At 35.9% G+C, this 20,941-nt stretch overlaps 1 protein-coding gene and 1 pseudogene across 1 annotated transcript in view; both read left to right on the forward strand.

Annotated features, from left to right (window-relative positions):
* LOC137239534 (acetylcholine receptor subunit alpha-like) overlaps window positions 1-20,941 on the forward strand; it is a 1,517,845-nt gene that overhangs the window by 1,308,019 nt on the left and 188,885 nt on the right. The gene's annotated exons all lie outside the window — the stretch shown is intronic.
* LOC137236990 (T-complex protein 1 subunit eta-like) lies at window positions 13,398-15,177 on the forward strand (annotated as a pseudogene).

The raw sequence follows: 20,941 nt of genomic DNA on the forward strand, positions 1-20,941 counted from the left end.
ATACTTTGCAACTAGCTTGCTTAATAACCAAACTGATTGATAGCTTAAATGAAACTGATATCTCGCCTCCACTGTTGTCGCCCTTTTATACTGTCCGACCTCCTCGTTGCATATTTCTAGGCTTTTCTAATTCCAGAACTTACTAGTTAGTTATAAATTTATCAGCTACAACACAGATGTATAATTTTTATAGCTTCTCTCATACCCCATGTGCTTGTGTGTGTGAGCGACACTTCCACAATCACAATGACATACCTTTAGGAGCATTTCAGATAAGATATCTGCATGTGCTTGTGCGTTTCTTCTCCGCCGCGTGCTCGCCTATGTGTAGATATAATGATTGAATTATTGATGTGAATTCACGTCACTGCTTAGCATCGGCCTAGAGATGGATGTACCCCTTTGTGTCGCCAACATTCATAACACGTAATCTCTCGATCTAAACGCTGCTAGCATCTCCAAATGAACCACCCTTCTACTTCGTGGATTCCCAATTGTTTGTATGCGGTAGATGGTGTCACTGATCTTCTTCACAACTTTGTACGGGCCTTCCCAACTGCACCGAAATTTGTATGGAACCCCATTCCGCCGGTGAGGGTTGTATAACAGTACTAAATCTCCCGCCAACAAACCTTTAAATTATTGTTCTCATCGTACCAGTGTTTCATCGTACTACTCAATACCCTGAATCGTTCCTTCACACTCTGTTGTTTGGCCAATGAACTACTTCGTAGAGCTTGCGCTGGACGGATTTGATTTGCATAATCAGTATCGTTCCGAAGCTTCACAACAGTAGTGTACCCTGGCTTGAAACCACCCTTGCATTTTTTCTGCGAAATTCTTTCCTTTGTTTTAGTACGTCCGTTAGATCTTTTCAATGCCAGTGTTTCTCTCGAAGGTACCCTCGGTTTTGATTTGTTTGGCCCATTCGTTCTATCAACCCTTGCCCGATCTGCTGCTTTTGACTTTTGCGGTTTTTGTCGGATCTCCTTCACCATCAATCGATTACTGCCGAACCCTTCTTCCAAACTGAAGTTAAGTGGCACATCCTAGTTCTCATAGCGCATAATCTTTCTGGGCATATCAATCCTGATGTTATGGTCAACTAAGAAGTACACTCCCAATATGAGTTCATCAACGATCTCCGCCACAACGAATTTGTGTAGAGCCATGACCTTCCCAATTAGAAATTCACATATCACTTCTCTCTGGACTTAGTTATACTCGCGTGTGACCGTACGAAACCTTGCTCCAGGTAACGGTTTTACTCTCCTGTTGACTAAATCAGATCGAATCAAGGAATGATATTCGCCCGTATCTACAGTCAGTAAAAGTTCCTTGCCATCCACATTCCCTCTGACGGTAAGACTGCTTGATTTCCTTCCAAATTGCGACACAGATACCACAGGACATTCAGTAACTGGAGCTAGCTCTCGATTTTTACATCTGGCACGCTCTTGCTCATCTCCTCCACCTTTGCGTTTACGGCCACCCAAGTTGGAACTACCAGGACCAAGATAGCAATGATGTGCAATGTGGCCGGACTTCCCGCATTTGAGGCATTTGATAATTCTTTCACTCCGCTTTTGCGATCCTTTCAGCGCCTCCAATATTGCGTCTACCCACTCTCTGGCCTTTCTACTTCCACACGGCGTGCTTTGAAAACTGGCTTACACAGAAGCGACGCTGTTTCCTGAATCAGAGCTTGTGACACCATTACTGCGAATGTTGGCTTTGGGTTTGCATATGTCGCTCGCTTCGTTTCGACGTCCCGTATGCCAGTTATAAAACTCTGGATTTTTACCCTCTCGTTGTATTTCACGGGTGCGTCCGCATTTGCCAAATGAACCAACTTTTCAACATCCGAAGCAAACTCTTGCAAAGTCTCATTAGCTTTTTGGTAACAGGTTTGCAATTCTATTTGAAATATCTGTTTCCTGTGTTCGCTTCCGTATCGCCGTTCTACAGCAGCCATCAATGCGTCATAACTGTTCCGTTCGTACTATGGAATAGTCTGTAAGACTTGGGCAGCTGTTCCTTTCAATGCTACGAAGAGTGCAGCAACTTTATCTTCCGCATTCCAGTTGTTCACTGCCGCGGTCTTCTCAAACTGTAGCTTAAAGACCTGGAAAGTAACAGAACCGTCAAAGGATGGTGTTTTTACCTTTGGATTACTTTTTGAAACTGCTGGGCGATTTAGTTGCAACTGCTCGATACGTCCTCTCAAAGCATCCACCTCGGCCTCGATTTTTTCTTCAAACTGTAAAATTTTTATATCTTGCGCCTCGAACTTTGAGGAAATACGTCCTTCTTGCTCTTCCAGTTGAGCAGAGATCTGCGATGATATTTTTGCTGAAATTTGCGCCGACATTTCGGATATACGCGTTTCTTGTGCTTCAATCTTTGATGTTATACTGTTCTCCTGGAATTCCAGTTGGGATACCATATACGTCTTCTGTTCTTCCAATTGTGATGCCATACGTGTATTCTGTTCTTCCAGTTGAGATAACATTGTCGTTGTTTGAGCAGATATTGCAGCTAAAATCGTGTTCAAGTCTGTGCTCGTAACTGTCTGCGGTGTGTCTTCCACTTTTGTTGTTTCCCCGCCATCAAGTTGAAAGTCATACTTTTCCACGTCAATTCCTTTTAATTCCATTGCCTGTCGTAGTCGTTCCTGAAGTTCTAGTTTAATGCCGGTTGTATTCAATCTACGGCTATCCAACTCCTTCTTCAGTTGGGGGATCCTCAATTCACTTCACTTTGGCATGACCAAGTTGTATTTGAAATCTCCAGAATTTTTTCAACAATTCCTCTTCTGACACCAATTGTAACGAATTTACTGCAAATCCACTTATTTGCAACCTTCTGCTAAGTTCGAATCAATAAACTGTTGAATAAGTAAATCCAATATTGAATAATGGAAAAATTGCCTTTATTAAAGTACTTCACAATAACACTTATACTTTGCAACTAGCCTGCTTAATAACTGACTTATAGCTTAAATGAAACTGATATCTCGCCTCCACTGTTATCGCTAATCACAATTGCATACCTTTAGGAGCATTTCAGATAAGATATCTGCATGTGCTTGTGCGTTGCTTCTCCGCCGCGTGCACGCGTATGTGTAGACATTTATATTTTTTGAACAGCTGTTCAATTTATCCTATACTTATAGTTTCTTTTGCCTATTTTTCTTTTGGGTTTTTGTTTAACTTTGCAATTATGTTGGATTGCTGTGTCAAGAAGTGCATCAATCAAAAGAAAATTTCCCGTGGTGATACTTATGTTTGTTGTTGGCTCTGTGATAATATGGCTCATGTTATCTGTGCCGGTTTCTCTCACATAGGTGTTCGGGTGGTTGACCTAATATCCAGCAAAATTGGCCGGAATGGACATGTCATGATTGTCGTTCCGTAGAAAATGACATGCGAGCTTTTATGAGGCAAATTCAGAAAGAGTTCAACAACATTTTTATTGGGTTTCGTGACCTTAACGAAAGATTCAAAACGATGGAGGCTCACTTTAAAAAATTGAAAGTGATATCTGAATCCCCAAAACGTAAGAAATGTATGCCGAAAAATGACTCCAACTTGTCTTCGAGTCAGGGGCAAAGCTGTCCTCCTACGAATGTCCCTTCAACCGCGTTGACTGATACGTACAGGCTTACCAAAGACGTTATGAACAATGCAGCTCAGTAATCTCCACAAGAATCTCCACAAGGCTGTGTTGAGACTTCCAGTGAGACGATCTCTGGAAAATTAAACGATGCACGAACTAATAGTGGTACCTTTGCGGCTGTTTGTTCTACGTCACCAATGTTGATTTCGCTGGACTCCCCAATTCATCCTACACCTCCACCGGTATCTTTAGCTCCAACAATAACAGTTACCGATACTGGGGTTGTTGCTAGCGATACAAGTGTACTTGAAAAAAAAAATAGTACTTCTTTGACGGGTTCGATAACCAACGCTAGGTCAAGCAATGCGATTTTTGTCAACTGTTCTATAACGGCCGCACCTTCCGAGCTCTCTGGTGCGCTATCCGCTACTCCTGTGCAGGTGACTGCCGTGCCTCGTAGGGCTGTATTTGTGTTCCGATTACACGCCTCGCTTACTGAAAATGACATTGCTCATTATGTTTGCTCTAAACTTGGTGTTGCACCCACTAGTAACATCAATGTGTATAAATTTAACTTTAAATATGAGAGAGACATCTCCTCATTTAAAATATCCCTTTCAGATGAATATTTCGATAAGGTACTTGATTCCTCTTTTTGACCTAAGCATACTGTGGTTCACTTGTTCACAAGAAAGGCGAAGGCCGAACCTGTTTTATTACAGCCAAAAAACGGTATGACGAACACAGTAATAACAACACCAAGGTAATTGCTGATCTGTCCCGTCTTCTCATTAATTACCAAAATGTTCGTGGTTTACGATCAAAACTTGTTCCATTCTTCCTTAATTCTTTCAACTTTTCTGCACAAGTTGTAGCTTTTACGGAGACCTGGCTAAAGGCTGATAATTACAATTCTGAGGTTTGTTCAAATAAATATGCTATTTATCGGCGTGATCGCATCTCTAGAGCGGGAGGTGTCCTTATTGCTGTTGAATCTAACCTATCATCTGAGTTGATTTCGCTGGACAATATCTCTCATATCGAATTCATAGCAGTTAGGCTTTCATTCGGTAGCTATAACGTAATTGTTTGCTGTTCGTATATACCACCTCGTTCGGATATGTATGTTTATGCTAGTCATAGCTCGGCCATCTGCGATTTGCATTCGCAGTTGGGAGATAACGATCGACTTGTTGTTGTTGGTGACTTTAACTTGCCAACAGTTAGTTGGGTTAATATAAGCGATTCAAACTTTTTTACTCCCACTGCTCAACATGATTTTCTCAATTGCTTGTTAGAGTCATCTCTTTTACAGATTAACAATGTTCCAAATAGTGGAAATAAAATGCTGGATTCAGTATTTGTGGATGGCTCGGTGTGTACTGCCCTTACGCAAATACCACCTTTATCCCTTCCAGAAGACCCTCTTAACCCTACGCTAGAGATATCACTTGATATCAGCCTACCCCGTAGGATTCAAGTACAGTCTCGCCCCAGATCTAGATGCTTCTACAAAGCGAATTTCATTATGCTCAATGATCTGTTGGCTTCCCATGATTGGTCGGATCTCTATGCTTGCACTGATGTCGATTCGGCTATCTCTATCTTTTACAGTACGCTTGATGGCTTCTTTGATACCTGCATTTTTACTCGCTATACCCTATGTTCGAATAAGCCCCCTTGGTTTTCAAGGCAACTTATCAGACTTAATAACATTAAATCTAGGCTTTATAAGAGATTCAAGAAATCTGGAGCATCTGCAGACCCCTCTAAATATCTAATAGCTCGTTCTAAATTTTACCGTCTTAATCAGCTTTGTTATAAAAATTACTTGAGTTGTTGTAAAGCCCAATTGTTTAGTAGCCCAAAAAAGTTTTACAGTTTCGTAAACTTAAAGCGGAAAACTTCTGAGTATCCTTCCTCATTAACATTTGGAGCTAAAAAAGCTTGCACTGATGACGACGTTGCTGAACTATTTTCTGAGTTCTTTAAGTCCACGTATTCATCTAGTGGTTTTCATTCCGGTCAATATCTCTATCGCTTAGATAGCTCGAATTACATTAGGAATCCTGCTATTGATGGTAATATTGTTCTTCAGAGTCTTCAATCTTTGAAGCCCACATTTTCTCCGGGACCGGACGGTGTTCCTAGTTGCGTGCTTAGGTACTGCGCCGAAAACATGTATGAGCCTGTAGGGTTTGTTTATAATTTTAACTTTACAAAATTTACTTTGTAATTTTGTTATTATTTTAAATGTATTCATGTATTTTTGGTTTTCAATTTTGAATTTGGTGACTTCAAAAATTTTCATTCTTGTGAAAATTCAATTTTTGTACTAACGATTCAATTAAAAATATATTAATTATTACATAAAAATAGTTCATTTTTTTATTTCAATATTAGAACTACAGTTGGCGATCCCGCCTTTTGTCGAGTGCAGTAATTATTTTTTTTTGAATGTGGGATAATCGTATCCATATCGGTCATCGTATATAATTTCTTGGCATTATAACGGTTTAACATAGAAGAACTAATATTAACATAGAAGAACTAATATTAACATAGAAGAACTAATATTACAGCAAAATTCTAGATGCAGTTGCAGATACATAGAAGAACTAATATTACAGCAAAATTCTAGATGCAGTTGCAGATACATAGAAGAACTAATATTACAGCAAAATTTTAGATGCAGTTGCAGATACATTGAGGAGCTTATATTACAACAAATTTTATGATGATATACAAACATTTCATTCACAATTAGTCACTACGATTATTGTTCTCAACGCTATTAGCTGTGTGCGTCTTCGTACATACCGTGTATGTTGCTGCGCCTAGAATTAAGATAGAGCTGGTTTCATAGCAATAACGACCATTAATTATATCAACCTTAACAACCTCTGATGTTACCAATGACACTTCCGTCACTTTCGCTATCGTTATTGTTAATAAAGTAAGAATTACACAACGTAAATGATACTTCTGATATACTACTAGCAACAATTTCATCTTCCTGCATCTCAAAAACAATTTCATATTGATACTAAATCTCGAGTAATTAAGCCAATTTATTTACATTCAATTAGTAACTTATTTAGGACTATTTACATTCCATAAGGTAGTAGCAAAATTAAAAAATTTTAAATTGTGAACTCTTCCTTCAATTCAGTATAGTATTTATTTAATATAAATTATATAACTGTTTTACTGATTTAGATTAATTTTGTTTTATTGATTTTCTAACAGGTAACGACTTTTTGTCATCCCTTGTCAAATTTGCTATTTTATTCTCTAACTTTTGTTTTCAAAACGGTTAATATGTTTCACTCCCAACATAACAATACACACAACATACAAAGTACACTCGCAAGCAATTTAAATGACTCACTAATTGATTTACCGAATGAGAATTTTTCTGATCATATTTCGAATCCTTACGAAAATATAAGATCAAATGAAATTTCCGCAACATCAATTAAACTTCCACAATTTTGGACTAGTTGTCCAGAAGCTTGGTTTATCCATGCAGAAACACAATTTAGTACTAAAAATATAACGCAAGAGAACACAAAATATGAACATATTATTACCGCGCTTCCACAGGAAGTAATTTTAACGGTTTTAGATTTTATTCAATACTAGATACAATTTTTAGTGATTTTGAGATGGGAGATCGTAAACCCTCAGAATTTTATCGATCATTGATTTTACTTGCCGGTTCAAATTTCAGTGAAAATATTCTTAAAAAGATTTGGATAAGAAAACTTCCCAAAAATTTAAGTGCGATTTTAGCTAGTTCCAATTCAACTAATATAAATTAATTGACAAAACTCGCTGATAATATTTGGGAAGTCATAAATAAAAATAAAGTATATTCGGTTAACGCGGTTTCGAATTTAGTAGCGCAAAATTCTGTTGTTGAAAATTTGGTTAAAACTACTTCTTTGATGTTTGAAAATTTTCAAAAGCTTTCTTTAGAATTATCTGAAATAAAAACTCAAGTTTAACAAAATCAATCTAGATCACGGTCGAATTCCAGAAATTATTTTAGAAATTCATTTAGACGTCGTTCCAATTCGCGTAATAATCCAAATTGGCTGTGTAGATTTCACTACAAGTTTGGAAGTAATGCCCGAAATTGTGAACAACCGTGTTCTTATAATAAAAATAAAGATTCAACAAACTAAATTCAACCGTTGTTGCAGCGACGAACAACGGTAATTTGGAATTTTCAACTTGTCGCTTGTTCATTTTTGATAAAGATAATAAACTACATTTTTTGATCGATAGTGGAGCAAAAATTTCAGTGTTACCATTGTGTAAATTTCCACATACGAAACGTACAGATATAATTCTTAGAGCAGCTAATGGTTCAACAATTTCCACATATGGGAAAAGGCTTTTAAACGTACATTTAGGTTTAAGACGTGAATTTCCCTTTACATTTTTGATAGCGGATATAGCTAAGCCAATAATTGGAGCAGACTTTCTTTGTAAATATGGTGTCCTTATTGATATGAAACATAAGCGATTAGTGGATCCCTTAACAAATCTTTCGGTCAATACCATTTCTTCTTTTTGTGACATTCCAAAGTTATTTGCGGTTGATAATAAATTTACGAAATTATTAAGAGAGTTTCCGTCACTTTTTGCAGAACCAGATTATACGAAACCTGTTAAACATACAACGGTACATCGACTTGTAACGGAAGGTAGTCTTCCATTTTCTAGACCCAGGCGCTTAGATCCGATAAAATACAAAGTCGCTAAAACGGAATTTAATTTTTTAGTTAAAACAGGCATTTGTCGGCCTTCAAATTCTTCAGTAGCATCTCCACTTCACTTAGAACCTAAAAAAGAGTTGAATGACTGGCGTCCTTGCGGTGATTTTAGGAGATTAAATATTGTAACTGTGCCGGATCGTTATCCTTTACCACACATACAAGATTTTAATATGAATCTTCGTAATAAAAATATATTTTCGAAATTAGACTTAGTTAGAGCATATCACCAAATTCCTATGGCTGAGGAAGACATTTATAAAACTGCGATTACAACTCCTTTCGGTATGTTTGAATTCATGCGAATGCCCTTCGGACTTAGAAATTCTGCACAAACTTTCCAAAGATTCATTAACGAAATATTCAGTGACTTAGATTTTGTATATTCTTATATCGACGACTTACGTATTGCAAGTAAAGACGAAGAACAACATTTAAAACATTTGCGTATACTTTTTCAACGCCTTTCAGAGTACGGTTTAAACATTAAACCAAGTAAATGTACTTTTGGCGTATCAAATATAGACATTTTAGGACATAATATTTCTGGTACAGGTATTCGACCTTCTGACGAAAAGGTAGCAGCTATTCGCAATTTCGAACGTCCGAAATCAGTTAAGCAATCCCAAAAATTTATAGGCATGGTAAACTATTACCATAGATATATTCAAAAATTATCAGAATTTACGAACACAATTTATGATCTAATTAACAGAACAAGTAAGAAACGTGACAAAACTTTAATATGGGACGATATATCGAGTGAAGCTTTTGAATGCATTAAGGATAAATTTGCATCTACGATATTGTTAAATCATTTTAACAAAGATGCCAAATTATCATTAACAGTAGATGCATCTAATACGGCTATTGGTGGTGTTATACAACAAACATATAATAACAAAATTGAACCTCTTGCATTTTTTTCTAAAAAACTTTCTCCAACCGAAATTAAGTACAGCGCATTTGATAGGGAATTATTGGCAATTTATTTAAATATAAAACATTTTCGATATCTTTTGGAAGGACAACAATTTACAGTTTTTACAGACCACAAACCTTTAACTACAGCTTTAAATTCAAAAACAGAACGGAGTCCCAGACAAACGAGACATTTGGAGTTTATAGCACAATTTACTGATGACATACAATACATTAAAGGAGAATCCAATGTTGTAGAAGATACGCTATCTAGAGCTTTCGAGGTTAATGCGATACACAATACAGAGCTGAATTTCAAAATTTTACAAAGCGAACAACAAAATGACAGATTTAAACGAACTAATATCTAAAATACAATTTTTAAATTTGTATTAAATTATGTATTAATTGTATTAAATTTGTATTAAATTTATATTAAATTTCAATATTTGGTGTGAAGTTTCTGGAGATACACCTAGACCATTTGTACCGAGTAAATTACGGAAGACGGTATTTGACATGCTGCATGGAATTGCACATCCTGGTACAAGAGCTACACGGCGACTCATAATTAAAAAATATTTTTGGCCTAACATGACTAAAGATATTAATAGTTGGTCAAAAGAGTGTCTTAACTATCAAAAATCCAAAAATGTATCGTCACACAAAGTCACCTGTTGTCAAAGTTCGCATTCCTAAGAATAGATTTGAGCATATACATCTAGATATAGTTGGACCGTTACCTATTTCGAAAGGACATCGTTTTATTTTAACAATAATTGATAGATTTACTCGTTGGCCAGAGGCATATGCTCTAAAAGATATTTCAGCGTCAACAATTGCGAACAAATTTTTCAAAGACTATATATCTCGTTTTGGAGTTCCATTGAAAATAACCACCGACCAAGGTAGCCAATTCACATCAAAATTGTTTTTAGAGTTAACCAAATTACTCGGTAGTCATCATATTACTACTTCGGCTTATCACCCTCAAGGAAATGGTATGGTTGAAAGGTTTCATAATGGCTAGAGATGGATCAAACAATTGGTATGACGAGTTACCTGTCATACTACTTGTGTTGCGATCTATTTACAAAGAGGATATGTCAGCTACACCAGCGGAAATGGTTTTTGGTCAAAATGTACGTTTACCGGGGGAACTTGTTGTTCCATCAGCTTAGAATAATTCATCAACTGAAATTTTAAGAAGTTTACGTGAACATTTTCGGAATATTAAATCAAATTTAACTTACCATATAAATTGTGATACAGGAATTTATGTTCCAAAAGATCTTCAAACTTGTAAATTTGCATTTGTTCGAGTTATAGATAAACGCTCATTACAGCAACCATATGAGGGACTTTACAAAATTGTGGAAAAAGAACGAAAATATTTTAAATTGGAAATCAATGATACTATTAAAACTATTCCAATTGACAGATTAAACCCAGCAATATTTGAAACAACAGATACAAACAACACTAACAATACACTTAAAAAGAGAGTTACTTTTAATTTGTTTGATGTTGATTTTTCTTGAAGGGGGAGTATTGTAGGGTTTGTTTATAATTTTAACTTTACAAAATTTACTTTGTAATTTTGTTATTATTTTTAAATGTATTCATGTATTTTTGGTTTTCAATTTTGAATTTGGTGACTTCAAAAATTTTCATTCTTGTGAAAATTCAATTTTTGTACTAACGATTCAATTAAAAATATATTAATTATTATATAAAAATAGTTCCTTTTTTTTATTTCAATATTGGAACTACAGAGCCTATTTTAAAATTATTTGAGCTATCTCTGGGATCTGCGTCATTCCCGGCACTTTGGAAACAGTCTTTTATTATACTCCTGCATAAAAAAGGTAGTAGGTCAAAAGTTGAAAACTACAGGGGTATTGCTAAACTTTCAGTCATTCCTAAAGTCTTTGAACAGATTGTTACCAGTCAACTCCAATATCAGTGTTCTAGTCTTTTATCTCCATGCGAACACGGTTTTATTCGTCAAAGATCAACCACTACAAATTTGCATGTATTCACCTCTATAGCTATGGAAGGATTTTTAGCGAACGAGCAAACGGATGTCATCTACACGGACAACAGGCAATATTATATTCCCATACTATAATGTATGCGGATGATGTAAAACTTTGCTGCACTTACTGTCCTACCGATTTGAGTTCCTTGGATCTTCTTCAGGCCGACTTGGACTCATTCCAATGTTGGTGCGCAACAAATTTACTAGCTTTAAATTGCTCTAAATGTAAGCATATGACATTTCACCGAGTGAATCCAGCATTGAAATCTTATGTAATAGATGGTACGCCTTTGGAGCGTATATCTATTGCAAATGATCTAGGTGTCCTTTTTGATCCGAAATTGAATTTTAATATGCATATTTCATGTATAGCCAACAAAGCGTTGGGTTTACTTGGATTTGTTAAAATATGGGCTAAAGAGTTCGATGATCCGTACCTCACTAAGGTTCTTTACATATCGCTGGTTCGTCCAATACTCGAGTATTGCTCATGCGTTTGGTCCCCTGTTTCTCAAAAGCATATAAAGCGTCTTGAGTCAATTCAAAAGCAATTTTTGATATTTGCATTGCGCGTTCTTAATTGGGGCTCAAGTCTCCACCTTCCTCCATACAGAAGTAGACTTCTTCTTATTAACTTACCCACTCTGGAAAATCGGAGAATATTACTGGGGGTATTGTTCATCCATAAGCTCATTGTTGGAGAAATTGATCCTGCGGACCTCCTCAGCCGCTAGAGTATCCAGACACTACGTTCCTTTCTCTTTACCCCTTTGTCGACGAAACTTTGCTAAAAATAATCCTCTTCTTATCTGGTGCGCGCAATACAATGACTTGTAAAGCTGTATCAGTCTTGAATGTACTTTTGCCACTATACGTAATGCAATACTTGCCCATCTAATTTAAGAGATACAAGTTATTTAATTTGCCGGCATTTTATTCCTTCCATAAAAAACAGGAACTATCTCGCTTGAGGATGGAGGAACATTTATCAACATGTATCATTAAGAAGGAACAAGACAGTACTGTGTTGATTGGAATCTGGTGCATTCCAACAACGTAAAAAACATGCTTTTTCATGAGTCACTGACCGGAATCGTATGCATTCCGGAAGTATAATCTTAAGATCAGGCATCGAGCTGATTGGAATCCGGTGCATTCCAACAACGCAGGTCATGTTACTTTTTTATGCCTTGTGATGGCGGATCCTCATAACACTACTCTTAGCACTGCCGGATTCCCATGAATCTACTGCACTCCGAAATCATGCTGAGCGGAATCTGATGCATTCCGCCAGTATAAGTTTTCGGCATAAGATCTTATTTCTGCTCATATTTCTTTTTATTATTATATTCTGAAATTAAAGAGTAATGTTCATTAATATTTCTTTGTTTGTAATATAACATTGTTGAAATCTCGATATATCTTAAATTTTATCTTTTGAGTTGTATATTTATATATCTTTTATATTATGCAGTCGACCATAGTTTGTCGTCGACTTTAAATAATAAATAAATAAAAAAAAAATAAATAAATAATGATTGAATTATTGATGCGAATTCACGTCACTGCTTAGCACCGGCCTAGAGATGGCATTACCCCTTAGTGCCGCCAACATTCGTAACAGTATGAAGGAAAAGAATTGCCAATTGCCTATGCATCAAGATCATTTAATAAAGCTTGGTACGCAGATCACAAGTAATTGCTCAAGAAAAATTTTGCCTTTTTTCTTGCGTGAAAAATAGTAGTATGGAAGTAATTTTGACGTTTAAGAATCTACGGTGAATAGTGAAACAAGCAAAAGAAGAGCACATAAACAAAAGAAATATAAAGAATGTCACTTTCCTTATTGGGGAAAGTATTCGCAAACATATATTTTTGAATAATTTTCTGTCTAATAAATGTTGTTATTTTTCTAGAGTGATCCTCAAATTGGTCAGCTACACCAACAACATCAATTGCCGGCTGTGTTACATCTCCATACCAGCAAACAGATGAACAGCCAATGCCACCGCAACTGGGTCCAATGCCACGACATCCTGGTCTAATGCAGTCAACATCCGGTCAAATGCCACCTCAACAACATATGCGCCAGTTATTTGGTGGCCATGACAACAAGGTCCTCCATGTATGCCACCCGCATCTACTGCACCAGGTGGGGAAATGACACCACATCCAGTTATGCCAAGGTATATACCACAACAGCAGCCGGGGTATGCAATGCAACGATAAAAGCAGCAACAACCTCCCCAGGATGGATAACTGCCAATGCCACAAAATCCGGGCTATCCACCACAACCTCAACATCCATGTTATCCTCTATAACAACCAGGTGCACCACGTGGTTACATGGGTCAAATGATGCCACCAGCACAACCTGGACAGACGCCAATGCTCAGTCAACCACCCAAGCCGGGTCAACCCCCAATACCCGGACACGGCCGGACGTCCTGGTTATAATGTATGCTAATACAACTAATAATTTACAAATTTGCTGATGATTATTTTTGTGTTATTTTCTTTAGCAACCACCTGCACCTGTTACTGGTAAATATCAACAGCCGCAACAGTATGATCAAGCCCAACGCCGTTTAGATCCCGATCAGATGCCAAATCCGATAAGCGTTATCATTTAAAATCAAAATAGCGCTGGTGGTGCATTTATTACTAATGAACAGGGTTTATTACCACCATTGGTGACCACAAAATATTTGGTAGAAGATCAGGGTAACTCCTCGCCACGTTACGTTAGGTATCGATAATCGAAATTAATGTTTTGTTTGGCAATTAAATTGATCTTTCTTCTTTGCAGGTCGTCTTTGTATTTCATAATTGCAACAGCTGATTCATTAAAAACAACAGCTTTGTCCATTACACTTACCGTCTCACCAATGGCACGCACGGTTGAGGGTGAATATGAGCCACCCATTGTAAATTTTGGCGAATTGGGTGCAATTAGATGTAATCTTTGCAAGGCTCATATATACAATTTGTAGATGCTGGTCGTCATTTCCAAAGTCTTATGTGTAAAATAACAACAGATGGTAAAAAAAGTCTTTAAATTTTGCTTGTGTTCATTGATCCATATTTTTCTCAACAGTGCCAACTGAATATTTCCAACGTTTGGGCCACACCGGACAGCGTGTCGATAAATATGAATGTCCTGAACTTGTATTGGGTACATATGAGTTTTTGTGTAAAAAATGTTTGGGTACCGATAGCTCTCAAGGTAAACCTCAACTCATATCCAACATCAATGCCTCGCAATCAATTGTGGAGGCTATATGCACTACATTGGGTCCATGCAGTATGGACAAGCATATTGTTGATTCCAGTGGTAAGGCCACAATTTCAAATGATGGTGCAAGCAGTATGAAACTATTGCATATTGTGCATCCAGCTGTAAAACTCTTGTCGACATCGCCAAATCTCAAGATGCTGAGGTAAGTTTTTTGTTATATTAGAATGTGTAGAACAAAAATGTTTCTCTTATCAGGTCAGCGATGGCACCACTTCAGTAGTACTTTAAGCAGGTGAAATCTTAAAACAAGTTAAGCCATATGTTGAGGAAGCCGTGCATGCACGTATCATCATTAAAGCTATACGTAAAGCATTACAATTATGCATGACCAAAATATGACATGGCTGTATATGTAGAAGCGCCAATCAAAGGAATAACAACGTGCTTTATTGGAAAAATGCGCTGCCACAGCAATGTCATCCAAACTTATTCATCAACAAAAATATTTATTTTCTAAAATGGTTTTGGACGCTGTACTTTCCTTTGATGGACCCAAAGTCATACAAAAAATATAAAATCGCAATATTAAATATAGAATTGGAATTGAAGGATTTTATTCAGTCTATAAATTTCACTTTCAGACAATGTATGTATATACAAAGAAACATTAAAAACTAAAAATAAATATACATACAAACAGTGGCTCCGAAATCTGTAATAGAAGCCACCTAAACAAAAGTTGCAAAAGTTACAAAGAGTTAATCAAACTTTGAAAAACGGACCTCAAAATTTGCACCTTTTTTAGGCAGAGGGTCTAGCAAATTTTTGTAGCCCAATCAATTTCAGAATAATGGTGTAAATGCAAGAACGACTAAAAAGTTTATCTGAATTTTCAGAACTTTTTTGTAGAGGCTTGTTCTTCCATACAAAAGAAAAATTTTCTCTTGCGTTGTATGGAAGAAATTTCTCAACAGCCTCTACAAAAAATTCTGAAAATTCAGATAAACTTTTTAGTCGTTCTAGCATTTACACCATAATTCTGAAATTCATTGGGCTACAAAACTACGTACTCAAAAATTTGCTAGACCCTCTGGCAAAAAAGGTGCAAATTTTGATGTCCGTTTTTCAAAGTTTGATTAATTCTTTGTAACTTTTGCAACTTTTATTTAGGTGGCTTCTATTATAGATTTAGCTATATTTTGCAAATTAGAGTGCCTTTCTGTTATGCAAATTATACAGCCTTCCTGTTATGCATTTTAATCGAGATTTTGATACAATATACTAGAATATTTAATGGTTCATCTAATGGCCTGATTAGATCAAAATTTAACAAATGTCACACTCACGCTTCTGGCAAGCAAGTGACGATATGTACAGTGTGCGCCAAAACTAGAGCACCGAAAAGTCTCTGTTGCTTTTGGTTAAATAAAATCTTAAGTGCAAGTTCTTAATTCAATGAGGCGTATACTTTAAATTAGTTGCAACTTTTTTGACAGATAGCGCATTGGAAATTTTGTCAAATAGCTACAACTAACTTTAAGTACCCACCTAATTCTGACTATGAATATGCCCCAATATTTTGCTTTTATTTATGAAGACCACATCGACGGCTGAGTGGAACATCACCGTTTTTCAAAACATTGTTCGAAAATGCCTTTCTCAGAAATTGGTACACGAACGCCTTAAATTAGAACTTGTTTCAAAAATGCCGTATATCAAAACTTGGTTCAAGAACGTCCTAACTCAGAATGAATTTCAAAAATGCCCTATCGCAGCTGGAAATGTATTTAGTTTTCGTTCAAATATGACATTTTGTAAACTCATTCTAAGATACGGCGTTTTGGAACTAAGTTATAAAATAGGGCGTTTTTGGAAAAAATTCTAAGTTAAGGCGTTCTTGAAACAATTTCTGAGAAAGGGCATTTTTTTAAATGTTTTGAAACAGGGTGATCTTCCACTCAGCATTCGATATACTAAACAGTTATATATTAATAAAAGATACTTAGTTCTAGGAAACTTATAATTTGACTTTTGTTAAGCTATGTAGATTTTCTGAAAGGAATTTCGGTGCTTTATTTATGTCGCACACTATATGTCATACATTTCACCAACAGACTTCAATATTTGTTCTTTGAGAGCTCATTAATAATACAATACAATAATTAATAATAAAGGCATGCTTTTAATAAGCGCCTATAAACTTCCCCTCTTATCCATAAAAAAATAAAATAGGTTTATTAAGCTTTTATAATTGGAAATTTGTATGGAAATGCCATTTTAAAATGCTTTATAAACGTTCAATATTTTGTATTAATAATGGGATTAAATAAATATACCCCTTTATTCATAAAAAATATTGAGGATTTATACAGATTTTTAAAATGACATTTCCATACATATTTCCAATTACAAGAGCTTAATAAACCTATTTCATTTTTTATGAATAAGGGGGATAATTTATAACAAACATAAAATAACATTCCTTTTTTTCTAATAATATATTGGGTAATATGAACAAAAGAGTTTACTAATAGACTTCAATATTTGGACGCTTTAGGAGCTTATTAAATTCATTAAGTGTATACTTTCAATAAGGGCCAATACCGCGCCGTCGAAATTATACTTCATGTTCGTACGAACCAAAAATTTAATGTTGTTGTAGAAGGAATCATTCGCAAATCTACACCTTTTCCATTTTGAATTCAGAAAACGTCAATTGAATTTCAGAATAGGTAATTGGATTTCAGAATTTGTCATTTGGATTTAAGAATAGTTATTTGGATTTCAGAGAACTTATGATTGGATTTCAGAATAGGCAATTAGAATTCAGAATGTGTGAAGTGGATTTCAAAAATAGACAATTCAATTTCGGAAGGCATCAATTGGATTTCAGATATCATACAATTTTTTGCGCAAAATTGGAAAATAATTTGTAAGTTGAAGGCATTTCATAAATTTATTTAAATGTAAAACAGTTCGAAAGGTATTTCTGAAATCCAATTCACACATTCTGAATTCCAATTACCTATTCTGAAATCCAGATAAATATTCTTAATCCAAATGACAAATTCTGAAATTCAATTAACTATTCTGAAAGGTGTAGTTGACCGATGAATTATGTACCTATTAATTTGGCAATGAGTGTATGTCGTAGACCAATTTTTTGTTCGTACCAACATAAGGAATTATAATTTTGGCGGCGCGGTATAGCCTGCTTACTTAAATATAATTTATAAAAATTTTTCATGAGGACGATATGTGATCACAGGTGGTGCACTGACGTACAGACCAATTTATTCTGTGGTCTTGCTGGATTTGTGTTCCTCGACTTTCTGTAGAAGGATACTGTTTATGTGAAGACACATGTCATCTCCGACAGAACGTGGCAGCTTATTTAGCAGCCAGTCAAAAGTCGATAATGCCTGGGCGTATGGGGATTTCTTACGGTCCTCCAAAAACTCCTCTTGCTTTTTTAAAATTCTATTGAAGCGCCCCCATTTCTCATCTGGACTTTGAGATACGTAGACGGTTTCGAACGCTTTGGATTCTGTAAATGCAAAATGGTAGGTCTATTTATATATTTTATTTATTTATATTTCATGCTGTTGCGCATATTGCCAGACATCAACGCAGAATGTGATGCTGTTGCAAATGCGCAATACTGCTGTCGATATTACCATCTGCACCCATACTCACATAGTCGTATTGGGAATCGTTGTCAGTAATTTGCGTGCTGTTCACGTCCTCTGAGGGATCTAAGGGATATTGGCTTGATTCCTCACTGAAATTCGATGAAGATGTAAATGTAAATGTCCTGTAAGAGAGTACATGTACAATGTTAAAATTTTTTGAAGTATACACACAGAATTCAGGACAATGGATCAAACTTCGAAAAAATTTTTATCAAAAATTTGAATTTTTTAATCCGAATTTCAAAAAATTTTTCGAATATGCAGTTTTAGGATGTGCAAGTTAGAAGTTTCTCAGAAGTTTCCCGAATTTTTAGAACTTTTTTGTCGAGAGTGTTGGTTATTTTCATCCAGGCCTGCATAATAACGTTATTTTCATAAAAGAAATAAAAATATTTCGTTTTTTATTCGATATTCAAAAGTTTCATTTCGTTGATATCAAAGTAAAAAAAAATTGATTTTTAGAGTTTGAGTATGTTTTTCCATACAAAAATTACTCAAACATTCTAATTTTTTGATTTTGTTTCTGATGCCAACGAAACGAATTTAAAAAAAATTTTTTTTTGATTTCGTTGTCCAAAAAAAATTATTTTTTTATTTCGTTGTGCAGCCTTGGTTTTTTCCATACAACTTATGCACAAAAAGTGATTTTTCAAATCTATCGCAAGATTCACCATGTTTCTAAGAGATTTTCAGTTATCTCGATCCCTACACCACCCAAAGGAATTTGGTTTTCCATGAATTAAATTGTCACCCAGTCTCGAACTACGTGCTGAGTTTCAGGCCTCTAAGTCATCGGGAAGTTAGTTAAAAGTGGATTGCAAAATTACCTTCGTTTTTCTGAAACGTTTGGCAAGAATGCCATTTCCCCGGCAAACTCCCAATTTCCTCTGAAAATTTAGGCTCATCCAACGCAGCGCCACCGCTACTGCCACTTTTTTGCCGCTTGGATGCTCTGACGTGGTAGCGATAGCTTTCCCGAAGGCTGGTCCACGCGTCTTTGCTTTCAATCACTAATGTAAATAACACATACAATTAAATGTAATACTTTGCATTTGCTCACAATTGTTAAAACATGTCCAAAAATGTCGCGCGAGGTATATATAAATATGCGTTTTGACTTCCGTACCAATAACACACTTGCAGTTTTCGGAACACCCAATATTTGTACTTACACGAACCAAATGGAAATTACAGAAAATTTCCAACTTTGTTTGCAAATACCTGTTTATAAAAGACAAAACGCGTCTTTTGACACTCCTCCATATATTTTTGGACGTGGTTTAACAGTTTTGAGTTAAAGTAAATAATGACCAATTAAAATACAAAAATATGGTATTTGTTTACTTTAGCTCACAACTGCAAAAACCCCGCCAAAAATATCGGGAGAGGTGTCAAAAGACGCGATTTGCTCCCAGGACCACGAACCCGAGAGCGGAAATTTTAAATTTCATTTCTGTCAAAAGTTATATCCAAAAACCGAAAAATGGACCCGGAGCGCTACGAAACCGGGGGTGAGATCCATAGTATTTTTGCGCAGAACACCTTTCTGCATTGGCGGCCTTCGGCTGCGCTTATAAAAAATTACCCTGGGTGGGTCCAACACCGGTTTGGAGACCAAACACTTTTACCCACAGTTTTTCTTGTGGGTACTGCAAAATCATCAAAACAACAACCTCAAGAAAATTTTCAATTTTGTTTGAAAATATCTCCGAAACGACATAAAATTTTGAATTTCCGCCTTCGGATTCGTGATCCTTGGTGCAAAGCGCGTCTTTTGACACTTCTCCTGATATTTTTGGACGAGTTTTAGCAGTTGTGAGCTAAAGTAAACTATTACCACAAATATACATACAAAAAGTTTTATTAACATACCTTCTTTCCCAAGGGAGCTACTTAAGTGGACCCAGTCCTGATCCACTGCATTTTCATTGCAATGTAATGGATCAGAAGTATCCCATATCCTGGGCCACTCGTTCACTTCCCTTATCAGAGCCCGTTTCTTCTCCGCCGTGAAATTTAATACGCGCTTTTTGCGGTTTGGTGCTGCATCAATATTTATTTCCACTTCTGAAATAAAATATTAATTATTTATCGCAGCAAAATTAAAAAAACATTTGCTTACCTAATTGTTCTAGTTGTTTACCTGTTTTTTTCAAGAAATATATGGCACTTGACATATTTCTTGCGGAAACCGGTGTCGCCGTATGTAAATTTGATGGAAAAATAGTAGTAAAGTATCGTACTAAATTTCTTGTAAACTGCGTACTACCTCAAGAAAATTTACCACAAGGAATTTTCCTATTTTCGATGAAAATCCGTCATCAAAGCTAACTCGAATCAGATTAAATCTGGAAGAATATGATTTCGAGGTGGAGTATATCGCAGGTAAAGAAAACTATGTAGCCGACGCATTATCACGCATAGATATTAAAGACCTAAAACAAATATCGGTAACAATAACGATTCCAGTAGTAAAAATGAAGAAATAAAAAGTCAGAACCCAATAATATTTGAAGCGCTAAATAAATGTGAAGTAAAGAGACTAGTCCAGCTCGTTTTCGATCCTCCGAAATTACGTTTCAAAAAAGGAAAGAAGATTTGTAGCGAAATTAATATAAAAAACCTAATTGTTGAGGCGAAGATTGAC

Source organism: Eurosta solidaginis, chromosome 1 (genome assembly GCF_040869045.1).
Source record: "Eurosta solidaginis isolate ZX-2024a chromosome 1, ASM4086904v1, whole genome shotgun sequence".
Lineage (NCBI taxonomy): Eukaryota > Metazoa > Arthropoda > Insecta > Diptera > Tephritidae > Eurosta > Eurosta solidaginis.